Genomic DNA, 20347 nt, shown 5'->3' with positions numbered 1-20347 from the left:
CACACACACACACACACACTAGAAATGTGATCAGAATTATAACTTGCAATTCAAGAGATAGTGAGGGGCCCTTTATCAAGATTCTGATTGGCCTTGGCCTGTTAGCCTATCCTTAAAGTTGGGGAAAAATATCAGTCCCAGTGAAGCACATAGGATGAAAATGGAGAAAAGTAGCTTCTGAAGTTAAAAGAAGGTCTGGTAAAAAAAGAAAAAAGAAAGAAAAAGAAAGAAAGAAAATGAAAGAAAGAAAGAAAGAAAGAAGAAAGGAAGGAAGGAAAGAAAGAAAGAAAGGAAGGAAGGAAGGAAGGAAGGAAGGAAGGAAGGAAGGAAGGAAGGAAAGAAAGAAAGAAAGGAAGGAAGGAAGGAAGGAAGGAAGGAAGGAAGGAAGGAAGGAAAGAAAGAAAGAAAGAAAGAAAGAAAGAAAGAAAGAAAGAAAGAAAGAAAAGAAAGAAAAGAAAGAAAAGAAAAGAAGAAAAGAAGAAAAGAGAAAAGAAAAGAAAAGAAAAGAAAAAAAGAAAAAAAAGAAAAGAAAAGAAAAGAAAAGAAAAGAAAAGAAAAGAAAAGAAAAGAAAAGAAAAGAAAAGAAAAAAGGACGCCTGGGTGGCTCAGTGGTTGAGCGCCTGCCTTCAGCTCACGGTGTGATCCCAAGGTCCTGAGATCAAGTCCCGCATTGGGCTCCCTGCATGGAGTCTGCTTCTCCCTCTGCCTGGGTCTCTGCCTCTCTCTCTCTCTCTCTCTCTCTCTCTCTGTGTCTCCCATGAATGAATGAATGAATGAATGAATGAATGAATGAATGAATAAATAAAATCTTTAAAAAAAAGTGAGACAGAGAGATGCTGCCTGGCAAATAAAGCTAATTACAGTTAATGTCTACACCAAAACGCTATCCATACTTCCTTACTTGCCTTTCAATCCCTAAACCTGATTTCTTCATATCTCCAACATAATATGTTCGAAAACTCACAGGTTTGAATCAGCTTTGCCTGTGGGAAGGATGAACCTGACAACCAATGTTTTGTCAGACGGGTTGTAAGACATGTTGGCCTCCTATGAATCTCTGTGCAAATCCACTTTGGTCTAGTGCTTAAGGCAGTCATTCCTAGTCCCCTGAAGCTGTGGTCATGCCAGGGAGAAGCTGGTCTTCCCCAAAATGGACATTGACATGAGGCATTTGGCCATTCCCTTGCCCTGTCATAAAGCCAGAACTACAAGACTTGGAATAATCCCCCTAATGACACCAGTCAGCCCCCAGGGGGAGCTGATTCTCTCACATAAAATCCATCAGCATGAACATTGCATGGGCAAGAGAGAGCTGGAGCAAAGGTTGGCCAAGACCTGCCATTCCTTTCCCCAATCATTAGAAATTTCTACCCAGAATTTTACAGGAATCGTTCCTTGTTTGTGTATTTGTTTGTTAATAGCTTTTTTCCCCCTTAAGATTTATTTATTTATTTTAAGAGAGAGAGAGAGAGCACTAGAAGGAGGGGCAGAGGGTCAGGGAGAGAGAATCTTAAGCAGACTCTATGCTGAGCATAGAGCCCGACGTGAGGCTTGATCCCAGGACCCCCAGATCATGACCTGAGCTGAAACCAAGAGTCAGATGCCCAACTGACTGCACCGATATTGTTATTCTTTACAGAAATGAACTATAAAATATTTTTTTTCTTGGCACCTTCTTTATTGGCATACCCATTTGGTTGCAGGTAGTTGTAACTAATTTACTTTCACTTCATCTCTATCTAGTAACCCACGGGTGATGTAGGTGTAATGATGCAACTACGTGCTCACGTGTATCTGCTGCTGCACAATATGCGCATTCCCGTTGGGTGTAAACCTAGGAATGACATTGCCGGGCCTATCTCCAACTTCAGTAGACAACATAAAATATTTTTCTGAAGTGATTATAACAGTTTTCATTTCTATGATCTGGGTCTTAAGGGTTCCTGTTGACCCCCTTTTTACCAGTGACATCGTTAATCTCTTAAAATTTAGCCATTCTGGTTGTCTAGTGGTTTAAAACTGCCTACGGGGATCCCTGGGTGGCTCAGCGGTTTCGCATCTGCCTTTGGCCCAGGGCGTGATCCTGGAGTCCCGGGATCGAGTCCCACGTCAGGCTCCCGGCATGGGCCTGCTTACCCCTCCTCCTGTGTCTCTGCCTCTCTCTCTATATATATATCTATCATGAATAAATAAATCTTAAAAAAATAAAAAAATAAAAAAATAAAACTGCCTAACCTTGGTTTTCATTCAGGTTTAAAACTGTATATTCATTGGACATTTGGAGATTCCCCTATGGAGATTTTTTTTTTTTTCCCTCATTGATTGTTAGGAGTTTCTCATATATTCTAGACCGATCATTTTGTTAGTTATAGGTGTCACAAACATCTTTGCTTCATCTGCAACTTCCTCTTCACTGTTAATGGTCATTTTCGTGTTTTACTAACCAACTTTGATAAAGATGAATGGTTTAGACTAAGAATAGTAGGAGGGAAATATGATAAATTTTAAGCACCAACTAACTAGTATATGAAACCATAAATACTAGGCGCTGTTCAGGAATTTCTGTCTGAATATTTCTGAAATTAACATAAACACACAAATCATCAGAGGTCATTGATTAAACACTGATTGCAAGATCAAGAAATCAGTGTTATTAGCAATCTGCAAGGCTCTCCCTTGCTGTTTCCTAACTAACCTTTCTTCCTCTTTAGAATTATTCCTACTTTGACTTCTAAAGCCAAAGTCTAGCTTTGTGAGTTTTTGAATTTAGTTTATATAGAATCATTCTATATATTATTTTTGTGTGACTTTTTCTCACTCACTTTTATATTTGTCAGATTTATCCATGTTATTACACATAGCCATAGTTTATTATGTTTTGTTGCCAAGTGGTGTTTCATTGTATGAACTATGTGCCGTGTTTTATTTATTCTTTCCACTCTTGCCAGCCATTTAAATTATTTCCAGTTTGGGGCTATTATAAATAATGCTTCTATGAGAATTCATTTTTCATGTACATCACACACACACACAGACACACACACACAAACACATGTACACACACACACATGCATATATGAAATTCTCTTGGATATAAACTTAGAATTGGAATTTGGGAGCTAAGGTTATGTATGTTCTAACTTTTCCTGAAAATTCCAAAGAGATTCCCAAAATAATTGTATCAATATATTCTTCCTTCAACATTGTGTAACAGTTTCATCTGCTTTAGGTCCTCATCAACACTTGGTGTAATCAGTCTTATTCGTTTCACCTCTTCTTATTGGTAGTGGTATCTATTGTGATTTTAGTTTTCATTTACCAAATGAGGCTAGGCATATATTTGTGAACTTTGTGATCATTTAGACATTCTCTTTTTTAAAACTAAATATAAAATTTGTCTATTTTTTATGGATTTACTCCTTTTTATTGGTTTGTAGGGGTTATCTGTATGCATTTTGGATATGAAACCTTTTAATTCAACTTACTAAAATTTTTGTGTTTTTTTAAAGATTTTATTTATTTATTCATGAGAGACACAAAGAGAGAGAGACAGAGACACAGGCAGAGGGAGAAGCAGGTTCCATGCAGGGAGCGCGATGTGGCACTCAATCCTGGGACCTTCAGGATCACGCCCCGGGCTGAAGGCAGGTGCTAAACCACTGAGCCACCCAGGGATCCCCAAGAATTTTTGTTTAAATATGAACTACAAATATATTTTTCTGCTACCTTAATTTACTTCATTTTTCACTCTCGTTATAAGGATTTCTGATGAAAAGTCCTTAAATTTGATATGGCTCAGATCATTAATCATTTTCTTTATGTTTAGTGTTTTATATATTTCATTTCAGAAATCTTTCTCAACCATAACTGCATAATGATATAGTCCTGTGTTATTTTCCAGGAACATATTGCTTTGCCTTTTGGTTTGTTGAGCTACGAAATGCCTGGAACTGAGTTTTGTATGTGGTTTGAGGTAGGGATCAAGTTTCATTTTTTCCAGATAGAAGTAAACTGACCACTACTATTTGATAAAAATAGAATCTTTCCTTATTGCTTTTTCATTGCCATTTTTTTTTTGTCAGTAATCAATTATCCCATTGATTCCTGGCTTCCATTGTTCATACTGAAAAATCAAATATTAGTCTAATTATTGCTGCTTGACGAACAATATATGTTTTTCATTTACCTGCTTTTAAAATGTATCTCTTTGCCTTTAACTTTCACTAGTGTTCCTATAATGTATCTGTATACTTTTTTAAAAAATCTGTCCTGCTGTGATTCTGTGTCTTTCTTCACTATTTGGAAATTTTGAGCCATTATCTTTTCAGATATTGATTTTGCCTCATGCTATCTCTCCTCTGTCTCAGGGTATATACCAATGAACTAACATCATTGTATCCTCTAAGTTTCTTAGTATCTTTTCTTTATTATTCATTATTTTTTCTCTCTGTGCTTATTCTGATATCTTCTGATCTAAATTCCAGTTCACTAATTCTTACTTTAGCTGTTTCTCATGTGCTCTTAAAAGGAAGCATTGCATTTTAATATTACTTTATTTTTGTTTCAAAAAGTTATTGTTTTATTAATTTTCCACGTAATATCTTTTTGTGATTTTCAGTTCTTTGACAAATTCCTTATTTTATTTATTTATTTGTTTATGTTATTTTATCTTATTTTATTATTTTATTTTTTATTTTATTTTATTTTATTTTATTTTATTTTATTTTATTTTATTTTATTTTATTATTTTTTTGCCCTTGAAGAGTAGAAGCTTGATTCTTTAAAAAGCTGATATAAAACTCCAATATCAGCCCTCTCTAGGTTTGTTTTGAACTTCTATTGTTTTTCTTGCTTTTCCTTTTGTCGACTTCCCTGTTCATATACCTGGTCATTTTATATAATGTGCGCTGATTCCTACATGAAAATCTGCTAAACTATTTCAGTCCTATCATAACCCCATCTTCCTCTAGGGAAGATTGCTTTGTTCGGTTCCCAGAGTTAGGAGTCTTCACGTTCTATCTCCCTTTCTGATATTTCCTACCCATTTCTTCTCCCTTCCCTTCTATTCCCTTTCACTATTATTTATATTCCCCAAATGAATAAGACCATATAATGTTTGTCCTTCTCCGATTGACTTACTTCACTCAGCATAAAACCCTCCAGTTCCATCCACGTCGAAGCAAATGGTGGGTATTTGTCATTTCTAATGGCTGAGGAATATTCCATTGTATACATAAACCACATCTTCTTTATCCATTCATCTTTCAATGGACACCGAGGCTCCTGTTTATTTTTTTTATTGTTTTTTTACTTCCTTTCCTTTTCCTGTGTTTTCGTTTACGTCTTTCTTTATAGTTTTAAAATACAAAATAATTATTAGTTGATTTTGGAAAAAGTCTTCTATTCCCTCTAAAATGCCCTGCAAGATGTTGCCTTTTATGATAATTATCAGTAAAACACCTGCATAGCCCTCTGCAGCTCTGCCTCTCTAACATGAACCATTTGTTTATGTTCACTATCTGCAATAACCAAGACTCTGAGTGTTCTGCTGTCATGGGAAAAAAACTTTTTAGGTCTCTTTTTGGAGCAGTTACTTTCTGATTGAATTCTAAGCTGAAAATAAATATGTCACATTTTCTGTATTACCTTCTCCCAGGAAGGGAAGGAATTGTTATTTCAGCATTTCATGAATACACAGAATTATATAGATCTGTAATTTCCACACCTGATTGTTTTTCAGAATAGTCTCTTAAAAATACAGAACCCCATCGTGCCCCCTAAACCTACTGAATCAGAATTCTTTAGCATAGAACCTAACAACTTCTTACAGTTTTGTTTGATTTGGTTTTGACCTCCTTTGATAACTGTGATAACCAGCCAGGACTGTAATCCGCTACAGTGGTGGCTTATACTTTTCAAGTCAAATCTTCTAGACAAAAACCTTAACGCTAGTTTTCACTGATGTTACATCTTAAAATAGCTCTACTTAAACCTATATGTTCACTAATTATTTTACAATTCCTAGGCACCTAGGAATGCCAAACTATCATTGACTTTTTTCTCTTCTGCCTTTGCTCCCCCAGTTTCTATCCAGTCTCCAAAACATATTGATTTGATTTCCACAATATTTCTCTCATCTGTCTTCTTTACATTTCCAGTGTAACTACTCCAATTCAACTACTATTTCTCTTGCTAAGACTTTTTTTAAAGAGCCTATTCTCAGACTCTGAGATCAATGCCACATAATCCATCCTATACCCTAATCTCAAAAAACCATAGCTTGACTTTAGCATGTTTTTTCAAACATTTTAAACAATGTTTCTCTTTTTCAATTAAAAGTGAGTGTCCATAGACTGATTAGCATTCAAAATTTACTCTTACCTGCTCATGACATGCTATTTTAGCATTGTCTCCCTTTTTCGTCTTCATACAGTTACCTGTTAATCTCTTTATTTCTCTAAGCATACTCTGACTTTAGCTTTTATGCCTTTGCTTATGGTATCTTTTTCATTTGATTTGTCCTTCCACTTTCACTCTCTGTTCAAATAGTCTATATATGTCAACATGAAGTCCAAATGCCATATTCTTCAAAGCTTACTCGATCTCACATGGTTGCAATGATCCATTTGTCTTTATAATCTTATTACTTTATGTTATGGATATTTTGCATGTAACTCTTCTGCCTTCATCGTTTGTAAGCTCTCTGAGAGTTGAAACAGTAAATTTTTCAGCTTTCTTTGCTCCTGAACGCCTGGCACAATGCCGTGCCCACAATGAGGGCTCAGTAATTTATGGAATAAATTGATGGGTGCATGCATAAATGGCTATACTGAGAATCACAAAATAGCAGTAAAATGACTATCCAGGCATCACTAAAATTTGCTTACAAGATTCTAATGGGAGAAATTGAGAGTAATAGAGCAAAAAACATTATTATTATCTAAGAATTATTTCACTTTGATGAGATGAATGAGTGATTATCTCGCCTGAACATATAATGAGAGAGTATGTAGAAATTTCTACATAGTGATTACTTAAAATGAATTTTTTTCATCATAATATTTAGGTAAATAAATTCTAAATACAAAATATTACATATACGTGGGCAAGATATTTTATTTCTGTTTTTAAATAATTCTTGTCTGGAAAACAACTATTTTTAATATTAGTTGGCAAGTATTTACTTAAATTTCTGAAAGCAAATTCCCCGATACATTTTCTACTATTTCAGATAGAAATAGGCCTTTAACTCTGCATTCATTATTCAGACCATCAGTAACTTGCTCTTCAAAGTAGTTGTCATTTCCTGAGAAACAATGTTCCTGCCAAGTCATTTGAATCACTTACCTCTTACGGAGTTTGTTTTCACTTATCTTGGACTATGCTATATCTTTGGCCTTTAGAGATAGTAAGATACATATGCTATTTAAATACAAAAATTTTGGTCTGCATATGTCAAAATATTGAAAGTTTATGTTTAAAGTACTCAGCTTGATTTAAAAGTGGGCAGGTTTTATGGATTTAATATTTCTGTTTCCTGCAGAGAATGACAATTACTATGAAAGTGTTCTATGAACAGATAATGTTATGTCCTCTAAAAAACATAATTCATTGTTCATGATTTAGAGTTAAAGACGTATTTTCAAATATTAGTTTAGGGATCCCTGGGTGGCACAGCGGTTTGGCGCCTGCCTTTGGCCCAGGGCGCGATCCTGGAGACCCGGGATCGAATCCCACGTCAGGCTCCCGGTGCATGCAGCCTGCTTCTCCCTCCTCCTGTGTCTCTGCCTCTTTCTCTCTCTCTAGTCTATCATGAATAAATAAATAAATCTTTAAAAAAAAAATATTAGTTTAAATGAATTAATGACCTCAGAGGCTACCTGTAAAATTCATAATCAGCTAACTAGGTGCAAATGATTAGAGTCTTAGCATTTTTCCTTATGTTTCTTCCTTTCTGCTCATGCTTCTGTTAATATTGACAATTCTTGCTTTATAATTATGCGCACTGTCATTCCTCCTTAGACTGCCAGAAATGGTTGATGAAGTATGTTCATTCTTTTTTGATCCCTTGTGATGTTTTTTCCTTCCTTTATAGTTATTGGTTTATTAATTTGGTTTTGGGGATATTATAATGTCCCTTAGAAAACACCTATTGATTGCTGCAAAAGGTCTGGCTTCTTTATCATGCTACCAAATTTAGTCCCTTCCATGAAACAAAATAACCTTATTCTATGGTGTTTCTTTTCTGTCCATTTAAAAATGTTCCCGAACCTATAAAAAGAAGATATGTAACAAAGCATCAGTCCTTACCAAAAAAGAGAAAAGAAAAAACAGAGTATTTTTATTTTTATTTACTTCTGGCTTTTGACATATATGCTATGTAATTGCCTAGTATAAACTACATGACTGTATAGGGTGATGGTTTTTATGTGCCTAAGAGCAAGTAAGAATTTAATTCACTGAAGCTGGAAAGACAGGTAATTCATTTTCTGTGGGAGGCAAGTTAGCCCAGTTTCTTTTGTATATGAGAGAAAAAAACCTATCTCAAAATAGATTAAACTCTATAGAAGGAAGTTATTGGATTACGCAGCTACACTCTAGGATAAACATGACTTGAAGCAGGGCTGGATCCAGAGACACAAAGGATGCCATTAGGACTCCAACTCTTTTCATTGTCTTTCCAATGATGAGTCTTTCTTTAAAAAAATGTAGTTGTGGCTTTAAGCTCACGTTTTCTTTATGATTTGTAATCCTAGAGAGATAGTGGGTGTTTTCTGATAGTACCAGCAATCCAGGGACAAATCTGTCTGGCTCAGCAAAAGATCCTGGGTCTCATATTGGAAGTGTGGACAATGTAATTGACAGGTTAATCAAGTGGGAGGAATGAAGAACAAATTCGTGTGGAATGATAATTATCTAATGTTGTCTATGGTAGGTATCAACCAGCAACTCTAAGATGCACTGATAGGTAAATATTTGAGGAAAAAAGCATCAAAATGGACCACCTGCTAACATACATTAAATATTTTAAAGCGGGGCAAAAGACTTACTGGAAAGAAGACCGAAGACATTGAAAATTAGATTTCGCTAATAAGTACTAATTTATTTTCTTTTCTGAGATGAAACATCAACTTATATAAGTCTTTTTGACCAGAAAATAGTTTGTATTATTCCCTCTCATTTGAGAAATAAGTCTTCACCTGTGTTTTCTTTTATTGAGAGCAATAACTAACTGAAGGAGCTTGATATATCTTTCCCATCTACTTTTCTTAACTAACTTAGCATGAATTTGCTTCACTCCTATCTTTTAAATACATTTTGAATACATTATCATCTTTCCACCTGTCATGATATTGATTTAGGCTGTCAACATAGAGTACCTCTACTATTGAAATTATCTCCAGAGCATTCTCTTTGCCTACATTTTCTCCTTCTTACACATGGTCACATGGGTGGAAGTGCTAGAGAGCATATCTAATCAGGTTAATGGCTTATCTTAAATCAAATTTCAGCTGAGTAGATGGCTCCTATCAACTACCTTCATGAAATGACACGACTTTAACTACAATAGCTTCCCTGACTTTTCATCATCATACCTTGTACTTCCCTCAGTATGTTATAGTACTAGATAGCTCCATGTGTTGATAGCTCCAGTGCAAACAAAGCCAAGAACTATCCTTCAGTTCTACTTTTCTATTCATACCTGTATTTGCATCTTCACAGAGTACTTTATGTGTTTGCACAACTCACTCTCATTATTCACGTTAGGCTCTGTTTCTTTTTTTTTTAATAATAAATTTATTTTTATTCGTGTTCAATTTGCCAACATACAGAATAACACCCAGTGCTCATCCTGTCAATTGCCCCCCTCAGTGCCCGTCACCCATTCACCATCACTCCCTGCCCTCCTCCCCTTCCACCACCCCTAGTTCGTTTCCCAGGTTGGGAGTCTTCATGTTCTGTCTCCCTTTCTGATATTTCCTACCCATTTCTTCTCCCTTCCCTTCTATTCCCTTTCACTATTATTTATATTCCCCAAATGAAATGACACCATATAATGTTTGTCCTTCTCCGATTGACTTATTTCACTCAGCATAATACCCTCCAGGTCCATCCACATTGAAGCAAATGGTGGGTATTTGTCATTTCTAATGGCTGAGGACTATTCCATTGTATACATAAACCACATCTTCTTTATCCATTCATCTTTTGATCGACACCGAGGCTCCTTCCACAGTTTGGCTATTGTGGCCATTGCTGCTATAAATACCGGGGTGCAGGTGTCCCGGCCTTTCATTGCATCTGTATCTTTGGGGTAAATCCCCAGCAGTGCAATTGCTGGGTCCTAGGGCAGGTCTATTTTTAACTCTTTGAGGAACCTCCACACAGTTTTCCAGAGTGGGTGCACCAGTTCACATTCCCACCAACAGTGTAAGAGGGTTCCCTTTTCTCCACATCCTCTCCAACATTTGTGGTTTCCTGCCTTGTTAATTTTCCCCATTCTCACTGGTGTGAGGTGGTATCTCATTGTGGTTTTGATTTGTATTTCCCTGATGGCAAGTGATGCAGAGCATTTTCTCATGTGCGTGTTGGCCATGTCTATGTCTTCCTCTGTGAGATTTCTGTTCATGTCTTTTGCCCATTTCATGATTGGGTTGTTTGTTTCTTTGGTGTTGAGTTTAATAAGTTCCTTATAGATCTTGGAAACTAGCCCTTTATCTGATACGTCATTTGCAACTATATTCTCCCATTCTGTAGGTTGCCTTTTAGTTTTGTTGACTGTATCCTTTGCTGTGCAAAAGTTTCTTATCTTGATGAAGTCCCAATAGTTCATTTTCACTTTTGTTTCTTTTGCCTTCATGGATGTATCTTGCAAGAAGCTACTGTGGCCGAGTTAAAAAAGGGTGTTGCCTGTGTTCTCCTCTAGGCCTCAACTCTATGGTCAACTAATATTCGACAAAGGAGGAAAGACTATCCACTGGAAGAAAGACAGTCTCTTCAATAAATGGTGCTGGGAAAATTGGACATCCACATGCAGAAGAATGAAACTAGACCACTCTCTTGCACCAGACACAAAGATAGGCTCTGTTTCTTAAAGGCATAATCTATGGCCATCGCCTTACTACTAAAATGTTATTCCCTGAACTAGAAATATTAGGATTGCCAAGGAGTAGGTGAGTGAGTATGTATGTATTGTATATGTATGCATGTATGTATATATGTATTTTTAGAGGGAGAGAGAGAGAGAGCACTTGCATGGGGCAAGGGGCAGAGAGAGAATCTCAAGCAGACTCATGCCCTGAGTGGAGCCAATGTGGGGCTTGATCTCACGACCCTGAGATCATGACCTGAACTGAAATTGAGAGTTGGATGCTTAACCAAGTGAGCCATCTGGGTGCCCCACCAAGGAATTATTTAAGTGAAGAATTTTGTGCCTACCCCAGGCCTAGTGAGTCAGAACATTAATTTTATCAAAACCTTCGAGTAAGTCCAATACACTTTAAATTCTGAGGAGCACTAATTTTTGACATCATCTTTGTATTTTAATAGCAAGTGTCTAGCAAATATGTACTTATACCTGGTGAATAGTAGATAATTTACACATTTTGAATTTAACTGAATTGATAGAAATTTATCCACACCATGACATTTTTTTTTAGCCTTGGTAAAAAAAAAAAAAAAATCTGCACCCTTCCTAGAAATACTATACTGGGGGCCCTGCTTCCTAAGAAGTTAAAGATCGTGTGATAATGTCATATTTCCAAACTACAGATTTAGTTTTGGCTATATATCTTCCTTCAAATCCAGACAATTTATCTCTGCTGCTTCTCAGCTCACCATTAACCATGAAAGTGAAAGCAATGGTGAGGAAAAATATAGGTGAAAATCCAAGCTGAGGTATAGCCTGTTGCAGGAGGTTGAATGCATTTGTTTGGTGATGCCGTCCCACACAGACTCTGGGCTTGGGCACATGATTGCTTTAGCTAATGGAATAGGTACACATTCAATGTGATCAGAGATGGGCACTTCCATTTCCTTCTTCTTGCTCCTCGTCTTCATTAACGGAACAATGGGCAGAGCCCAGTAGGCCCAGTTTGTTTTACCAGTCAAGGTTTAGACATGAGAGAAGACTCAGCCAAGCTGAACAAAGCCAACTTGTAGCTGATGAACAGCTGTCTATAGATATGAGTGAGCCCCTCCGATCCCAGCCAGTACAACAACGAGCACATGTATTTATTATCTGCTGTATGTCACTGAAGTCACTGTTGTATGTTGCTGAAGTTTAGTGTGCATTAGTGATGTAACAGTACTGGGGCAATAGATCACAGTGACAGCAATGGAATGCACTTCTAGTACCTTCAGTTCCAGTTGTGGTTCATGCATAACTTGAACAATTTTTTTTATAGTGCTTAAACTTAACCAACAAAAAGTGTTTTCTATTCTTAACTATCTTAGTCATAAATTTTAATTATAGCAATAAAAATAGCTTATAAATATAATGAAGCCGCTCTTAAAAGACTGAATCTCTGTAGGAACTTGGTTAGCATTCTTTATTTTCTTCCATTGTACCATCCCCACCTCTGCATTCAGAAGGCCAGACAAAACTTCTTACTTAATTATTAGGTAAGAGCTGCTGGCAAGAATACTGTCACACAGGCACACAACAGACACATGCAACATACATATTATATATAATATAAATTGTTGCATGTATATATTAACTATATGTAACATATATATTTAACATATGCAGTCAACACACACCTCTATAGCAAGAAATTTGTTAGAAGTGGAAATGAGGCAGTTGTATATGTAAGTGATTCTAACAAAGAAAGGACAGAAAGAAATTTTATTATATAAGCATCTTCCCTGCTTCTTATTAGGTTCCCATAATTCTTAATTGAGAAATCTAACCTGTAGATAATACTTAGGGTACTTAATCCCTTACATTTTTCAGATGATTTAAATCACATTTATTAAAAAAAAAAAAAAGAGTTTGAGAGATGAGGTGACTCTGCTTGTATCTTAATGATCCTAAACAGAGATTAGCTAAAGTATTTTCAGAGTAATGAGGAAACAAACAATGGCAATTACTTCTGAACAAAGTTACATATTAATTGAGTTAAAGCATTTTAGTTAGCCATTGGCCAGGGTCTAGGGCCAGGGGCAGGTATAAGGTGGATTAGGCAGGAGCTGGGAGTTATCACTCATGTTCACAGCAGCTGTGAAATGGGTTCATCACTGGTAAAGGTGAACACAGCAGGTTTAGAGGTCTCAGTTTTCCTGATCAGTAAACTGAAATTTTCATTTCTTAATATTTTCCCACACATTCTTCTTTTATGCAATCATGTGTTCCTTCTTTTTGATACTCAATGGCTTTTAACTCTTTCCTCCAGATGTAACCCAAAATATCATTGTGTGCAGTCCAGTCTGCCTAAGTAAGATGACACAAGAATGAACTAAATGAGCCTCTCAATGATTTTTTAAGTTAAAATTCTATCAAAATGTCTGTGAATGATTTTTGAAGTTTTCTTCCATCCTACTTTCTTCTATCCTACTCTTAGGTCATTCTAGAATAATGTACAGTTTGCATTTATCAGTTCCACTGTTGCCTGAGTCTACTATTTACTCCAAAATTTTCCAAAATTAGATTAGAACAACTGCATCCTTAATCAGTGAGGAGTATAATTTTCTTGCTTACACTAATGAAAGCAAAGTAAATTTATTAATGTGGCTTATATATTTTTAATTATAGAACTACAAAACATGTTTCATTTATCTTCTAGATATTTTTAGTACTTACTTTTGTAAAATAAAATAATTGTGGTTTATTTGTTTCTCTTTAATTGAATCTTCCAGTACATTTATGACAACAATTCAAGGAAGAAACATGAAGATACTTTTTTATGACACTTATTTTCTCTACATTTCTATAGACTAAGATTTCCAAGCTAGAGGAAGCTTACCAATATTTTAGAGGAAAAACGTGAAGTGAGGGTTAATTTACTTTCTTCTTTAAAGTGATAATTATTTACTAAAGAATATCTGAAAAAAAAAAAAAAAGAAAGAACATCTGACTTATGGGATCCCTGGGTGGCTCAGCGGTTGAGCATCTGCCTTCAGCCCAGGGAGTGAACCTGGAGTCCCAGAATGGAGTCCCATGTCGGGTTCCCTGCTTGGAGCCTGCTTCTCCCTCTGCCTGGGTCTCTCTGTCGCACTCTCGCTCAGGCTCTCTCTCGCTCTCTCTCTCTCTCTCATGAAAAAATAAATAAAATCTTAAAAAGAAAAAAGAATATCTGACTTGATGTAAGAAAGTAGAGATTTCAAGTTTATGTTAGCAAAATCAAAAAAAAAAAACAAAAAACCCACAGAACTTACCAAATGACAATGGCACAAAACAACTATGGAATATGACCTATTATAATCAAATAAAGTGATAACTTATAAATCAATCCATCTTCAATTCAAATCGTGTGAGCATGTTATTAAGAGAAAAGATGTACTCTTAAAACTGTATATAATTGAATATTTCAGAGATGTAGTTTTGTATCAACATAATGGGTGACATCTATTGTCCAATTTCAATTTCAGAAAATTTCTAAAAGAGTCAATCTTCTTTTTTTTTAAGATTTTATTTATTTATTCATGAGAGACACAGAGAAAGAGAGGCAGAGACACAGGCAGAGGGAGAAGCAGGTTCCATGCAGGGAGCCCGACGTGGGCCTTGATCTCATGACCCCAGGGTCATGCCCTGGGCCGAAGGCAGATGCTCAACCACTGAGCCACCCGGAAATCCCAAGAGTCAATCTTCTATCTGCTGTTTTCAGAATTTTAATATCCTTTATGAGTTTATCATTTAATATCCCCTTATGTAGTATGCATCCAGTGTTCAGAAATTCTTAACATTCCACCTACTTTGATGGCTGCAGAAAACCAACAAAACTCTCAGCCTCTCCACAGAAAGCATTAAGGCAGAAAAGTGACACGATGCTCACTTAATCGATTGCTGTGCCTCTACTTAATCTATTTCTTTACAAATTGTAAAGTACTCTATAAGCCAAGTCAGTTGGATTATACAAGAACTATATTTTTTATAAATTTATTTTTTATTGGTGTTCAATTTGCCAACATATAGCATAACACCCAGTGCTCATCCTGTCAAGTGCCCCCCTCAGTGCCCAACACCCAGTCACCCCAATCCCCTGCCCACCTCCCTTTCTATCACACCTTGTTCATTTCCCAGAGTTAGGAGTCTCTCATGTTCTATCTCCCTTTCTGATATTTTCACTCATTTTCTCTCCTTTCCCCTTTATTCCATTTCACTATTTTTTATATTCCCCAAATGAATGAGACCATATAATGTCTGTCCTTCTCTGACTTACTTCACTCAGCATAATACCCTCCAGTTCCATCCACGTCGAAGCAAATGGTGGGTATTTGTCGTTGCTAATGGCTGAGGAATATTACATTGTGTACATAAACCACATCTTCTTTATCCATCATCTGTCCATGGACACTGAGGCTCCTTCCACAGTTTGCCTATTGTGGACATTGCTGCTAGAAACATCGGGGTGCAGGTGTCCCGGCATTTCATTGCATCTGTATCTTTGGGGTAAATCCCCTGCAGTTGCATTTGCTGGGTCATAGGGCAGGTCTATTTTTAACTCTTTGAGGAACCTCCATACAATTTTCCAGAGTGGCTGCACCAGGTCACATTCTCACCAACAGTGCAGGAGGGTTCCCCTTGCTCCACATCCTCTCCAACATTTGTTGTTTCCTGCCTTATTAATTTTCCCCATTCTCACTGGTGTGAGGTGGGATCTCATTGTGGTTTTGATTTGTATTTCCCTCATGGCCAGTGATGCAGAGCATTTTCTCAGGTGCTTGTTGGCCATGTCTAGGTCTTCCTCTGTGAGATTTCTCAAGAACTATATTCTGATATGAAGAAAGCTGGAGAAATTGAGAACAAAAATCTACCATCCAACCAAAGAAAACAAGAAAACATAAGATAAAACACACGTAAAAAATAGTCTGAATGTTGAGTTGATTACCCAAAGTATCTTTTTTATTTATACAATGAATTTTCATGTATAAATTGGGTTATATTTTCAAATATATCTTTACTTAATATACTCATAAATGAAATGAGTATTGTGTCCATCTTATGAAAAAAAATACATTATATAGGATTCCTGTGTTCCCCTTCAAATCTTTATTAATTATAGAAATGAAATAAAAAAATTTGAAATATATGTTTAATCTTGGTTGCAAATAAGTAACAATAACAAAATACAGATGATCAATTATATCATTTAAGAAATCATTAAATAATTTTTTGTTAATATAAGTTGCAAATAAGTAACAATAACAAAATACAGATGATCAATTATATCATTTAAGAAATCATTAATAAAAATGTATTGACTTTTATACCACACAATATCTTCATAGAATTTGCTTCATCTTGCATCTTTGTGCTTTTTAATTTCCGAAATCAACAAGATAAATGTCAACATAAAATTTTACACTTGGTAGAAATTAAAAGTTTGACTTTCCTAATTAGAAGTTGTTTTGAAAGAAATGGCAAAAGTGCTAGTATGCTGAGGAAATATTAAGGCTCAAGATAATCTGTCCAGAGTCTAAAAAGAAAAAAAAAAAATCTTAGTAGAATTTTCTTCATAATAAGATGAACAAAATATAAAACCTCCTGCAGCTCCTTGAGTGCTGAAGCATGTAAAAGCTGAAAGGGGAAAAATTAAATTATTATCATACCATTATTTTGGGGTATACTCCATAATGCCTATATATTAGGGATAAAAATCACTATGCTTCTCTCAGATGTGAATATAAATAATTTATTCAAATAAAGTCCAATACTTGATTAGATCAAAAGGAGAGAGAGAAAATATTGTCTTATGACTTAAAGATAAACAATCAAGGGACTGATGAAAAGAAAAGGAAAAGCTTTTAAAGGCCAACCACAGAAATCTTCTTGCCAATAATCCTATTATCCAAGCTAGGAATCATGAGTTAGAGTCCTTCTGCCAGTACAAAGATAAGTTGTCGTCCAAGTTTTCTATGCCAAGAAATATCCAGAGATGAAATAAAAAAAAATATCCCAGGAGGTTAAAAGAAGAACACTTTCAAAGTGTTTTTCAGCAGAGCAGCTGGTGTCATCAAATGGTCAGAGAAATCTTAGGCTGCATGGTTGCTATGACTTTGTTGTTGGGTTCACCTGCTTCACGGTTGCTGGAATCTCTATCCTTAACGCTGTTTGTCTATGCTTTTATATTTAAGGAAATATTCTGACAATCCCAGTAAAAACTTCAGGTCTTCAGAAAGGGTCATACTAAAATATGTTAACAATTTGTCAAACATTATTTTGCCATCATCTAGCATGGAGCAATGTATTCCAGTTATTCAATTTATTTATTTCAGGATTTTCTTTAGCTTTCGAATTTATGTTTTCCCAAGGAAGAGAAAAATCATCAACTTATAAATTTAGATTTTCAGTTGGCTGAAATGCTATATTGCACGAGTAAGCAGCTTAGGTCATTTCACATCAAGTAGGCAGATTCAGAAGTTGAAATGCAGAATTGGCCACCTGCGATCTGGTAAGTAGAGTAATAATAACTGCACATCTGAACTGGAATAAGCAAGTATAAGTTTGTAGGGCAGACATCTCCTGAAACCTCATTACAAAAGCAGAATAATTCTTCACGGATATAAATTCTAAAGTTAGTGAAGATAGATGGATGTCAGAATGGAAACCATTTATCTATCCTAGGAGGTTAAGAACTGTTGTGTCATAATACTCTGGTGTTACACTCATTCCCACTGTTAGTATTAACTCAGAGACCACGGACAAATTAATATCTCCTTAAATTCCTCATAATTAAAATCAGGATAATGATTGAGCATGCCTCAGAGGATTGCAGGGAATATTAAATAATTTCCTGTGGGTTTAACATTTAGCACAATGCCTGGCATATAATAGCTTTACACACAAATAGAACATGTTTTATATCTATTGTATTTTATCAGTTAGTGGCTGCCTAATATATTCCCGAGAAAGTATTTTGTAATCTATGAAATTATTTCATGTAATTACAGTAGCCCCACAGGTTGATGCTATTAGCTCCATTATATAGATGTGGAACTTTAGGATCAGAAAAGGTTTTGTTGCTTAAATCTACATGGTCATTAAGTAGTTCATGACAGTGAGACCTGTACCTAATTATTATTATTTTTTCCACAGGTACGAGTGGAAGCGAGAGTTCTGACAATGAAATAAACCTCAGTTAGATGTGACATTTTTCAGACCTTGTTGGAACCAGTTGTGGATCCCATATGTTCCATATAATTCTGGAAGAACACCTGCCTCTTGCTTCCAAATATCATTCCTATTTGCACAACACTATAAATTTTGCATGGCAAAATGTGACTTCTCTCAGTTAAGCACTTGGTCTGCGAATGTGTCTCTCTGTTAGTATACAAATATTCCCAAAGAGTGATGAGCTGTAAGAAATTGAGAGTAACTCCTAGTGATTGTACTTTTTGTTTGTGTTTAAGAATTCTTTCCTTGTTTTCATAGTTTCTGGAGAATATTCATAGCAATGCAAACAATACCAACTGACTAAAAAAGTAGACGTGAAAATAACTTAGATCACCAAAAATAAATTCCTAGTTTTAAAAGGATACTCGATGCCTAGTGTGTCTTTTAAAGCAGCACTGTATGACTCCAAATCCCTGTTGAGGCTCTGCTTCCTGAATATGAAATACTCTAAATTTTACTATGGAAGCAGCCAGAAAACTCTTAGACTCAAACTGCTGAAAGAACCTTGAAATCCATCAATCCACGTGCTTCAAAACACCTTTCTATGAAACTATTTTTATGAAAAAGATATGAAGGATGCTTTCAGGCATGTTCTGGTAAACACCAGATTTATCATCTCAAGTAGTCACGTCCCATAAGATCATCTCACTTATTATAATGTATATTTAAATATGTGGTGAGGGAGGAAAAAGAAAACCTAGACTTGAATGTAAGAATTTAGGTACATAAAGAGATTTTCTGAAAATGTCATGACTCTAGCCACATTTAACCATTTCAAACTGGCTGCCAGATAAAGTTATAAATTCAAAAGTCAGGCATTCACCATCAGATATTTTACTGAAACTTTTCTTTTCCTCATATGGTAATTACAGGTCCTCATTTGGAAGTCATTACAATCAAAATGGTTCCAATACAGACAGAATTTTAACAATATTCAGACAAAATCGTAGCAAAAGTAATAAGCCAGAAAGTTTATATCACTAAGAAATGGAAGCAGATTTTCAAAACTCCAGACAAAACTCTTAATGACAGAGGGGAGAATTTTGACTACTTTAAGTGTCAAAGCTTAGCTGTTGAGATGCCTATTTCCTTCTTTCCTTCTTCTTGTCACAGTTGAAAATGAGGCAGAAAAATCTTAAAGGCTCAAAACATCATACAAGTTAAGATTTTTCTGACTCCTGTTGGGACCATGGAAACCATCAAGCCATTATAGTACATTCTGTATAGAAAGAGTAATGAGGTGAGAAACAGCTCCATTTCTATTTCCTCTGAGTTGGAAACATGTGGAGCAGAAACTGGACAGACACAAAGTGAGCCATGAGCCACATGCCATTGTCTGAACTCTGAGACAAGGAAGCATTACACATGCGCACATCTGCACAAGACCATATGCTTCCCAGATTTCGGCTAAAGAAGAAACTAATTCTTTATGATTCAGGGGAACACAACAGATTCCTTAGTACAGCTGCAGAATGTGAACCATAGAGAAGAAGCTACAGAGACTAAAGTCACAAAGAATTGCTAATAGCAATTGCACATTTCAAAACTGAAAACTCTGGAATATATTTTTATTGTTGGAGACCAATTGCTCCTTCTGCCCCCACCCCCCCCCCCCGTGTTTTTATTTCAGGTAGTATAACCCTTTCTTGGGTTTCACAATTCTAAAGCACAGTGCCAAATGCCATGTGGTCTTAATAAAAATTAATCTGACTTTCAGCAGAAAAACCAAAGAAGACTTTCTTCTTGTAGATTCCTTTCTTAATAAATTTCTCTCCTAAATATTTATAGTTATAATTATATGTTACTTAAAATATATGTCACATAATATTATTAACATAATATTAGCGTGTGTGTGTGTGTGTGTAGTATATAAATAGGACTCCTGGCTATTTAAAAATCTTAAATACTGTCTTCTCTGAATAGTTCAAATCTAGTGAAAAGCATTAGTGCTCAAAACCTACCTGCCTGACTGGAATCCTCAAAAATATCTCGTCCTCAGACCCATGTTCC

The 20347-nt window shown here is 35.7% G+C and overlaps 1 long non-coding RNA gene across 2 annotated transcripts in view; it reads left to right on the top strand.

Moving 5' to 3' along the window:
- The window catches only part of LOC144291480 (uncharacterized), a 148613-nt gene extending 129946 nt beyond the window's left edge, over nucleotides 1-18667 (top strand). For both annotated transcript variants that reach the window (XR_013358755.1, XR_013358754.1), the window contains one exon: nucleotides 18260-18667. This is a non-coding gene — a long non-coding RNA (uncharacterized LOC144291480). The remainder of the gene's footprint in view (nucleotides 1-18259) is intronic.
- Nucleotides 18668-20347: the final 1680 nt, after the last annotated feature.

The sequence above is a fragment of the Canis aureus genome, chromosome 20 (genome assembly GCF_053574225.1).
Source record: "Canis aureus isolate CA01 chromosome 20, VMU_Caureus_v.1.0, whole genome shotgun sequence".
In the NCBI taxonomy this organism is placed as follows: Eukaryota; Metazoa; Chordata; class Mammalia; order Carnivora; family Canidae; genus Canis; species Canis aureus.
This window is presented reverse-complemented; position numbering and strand designations above follow the sequence as displayed.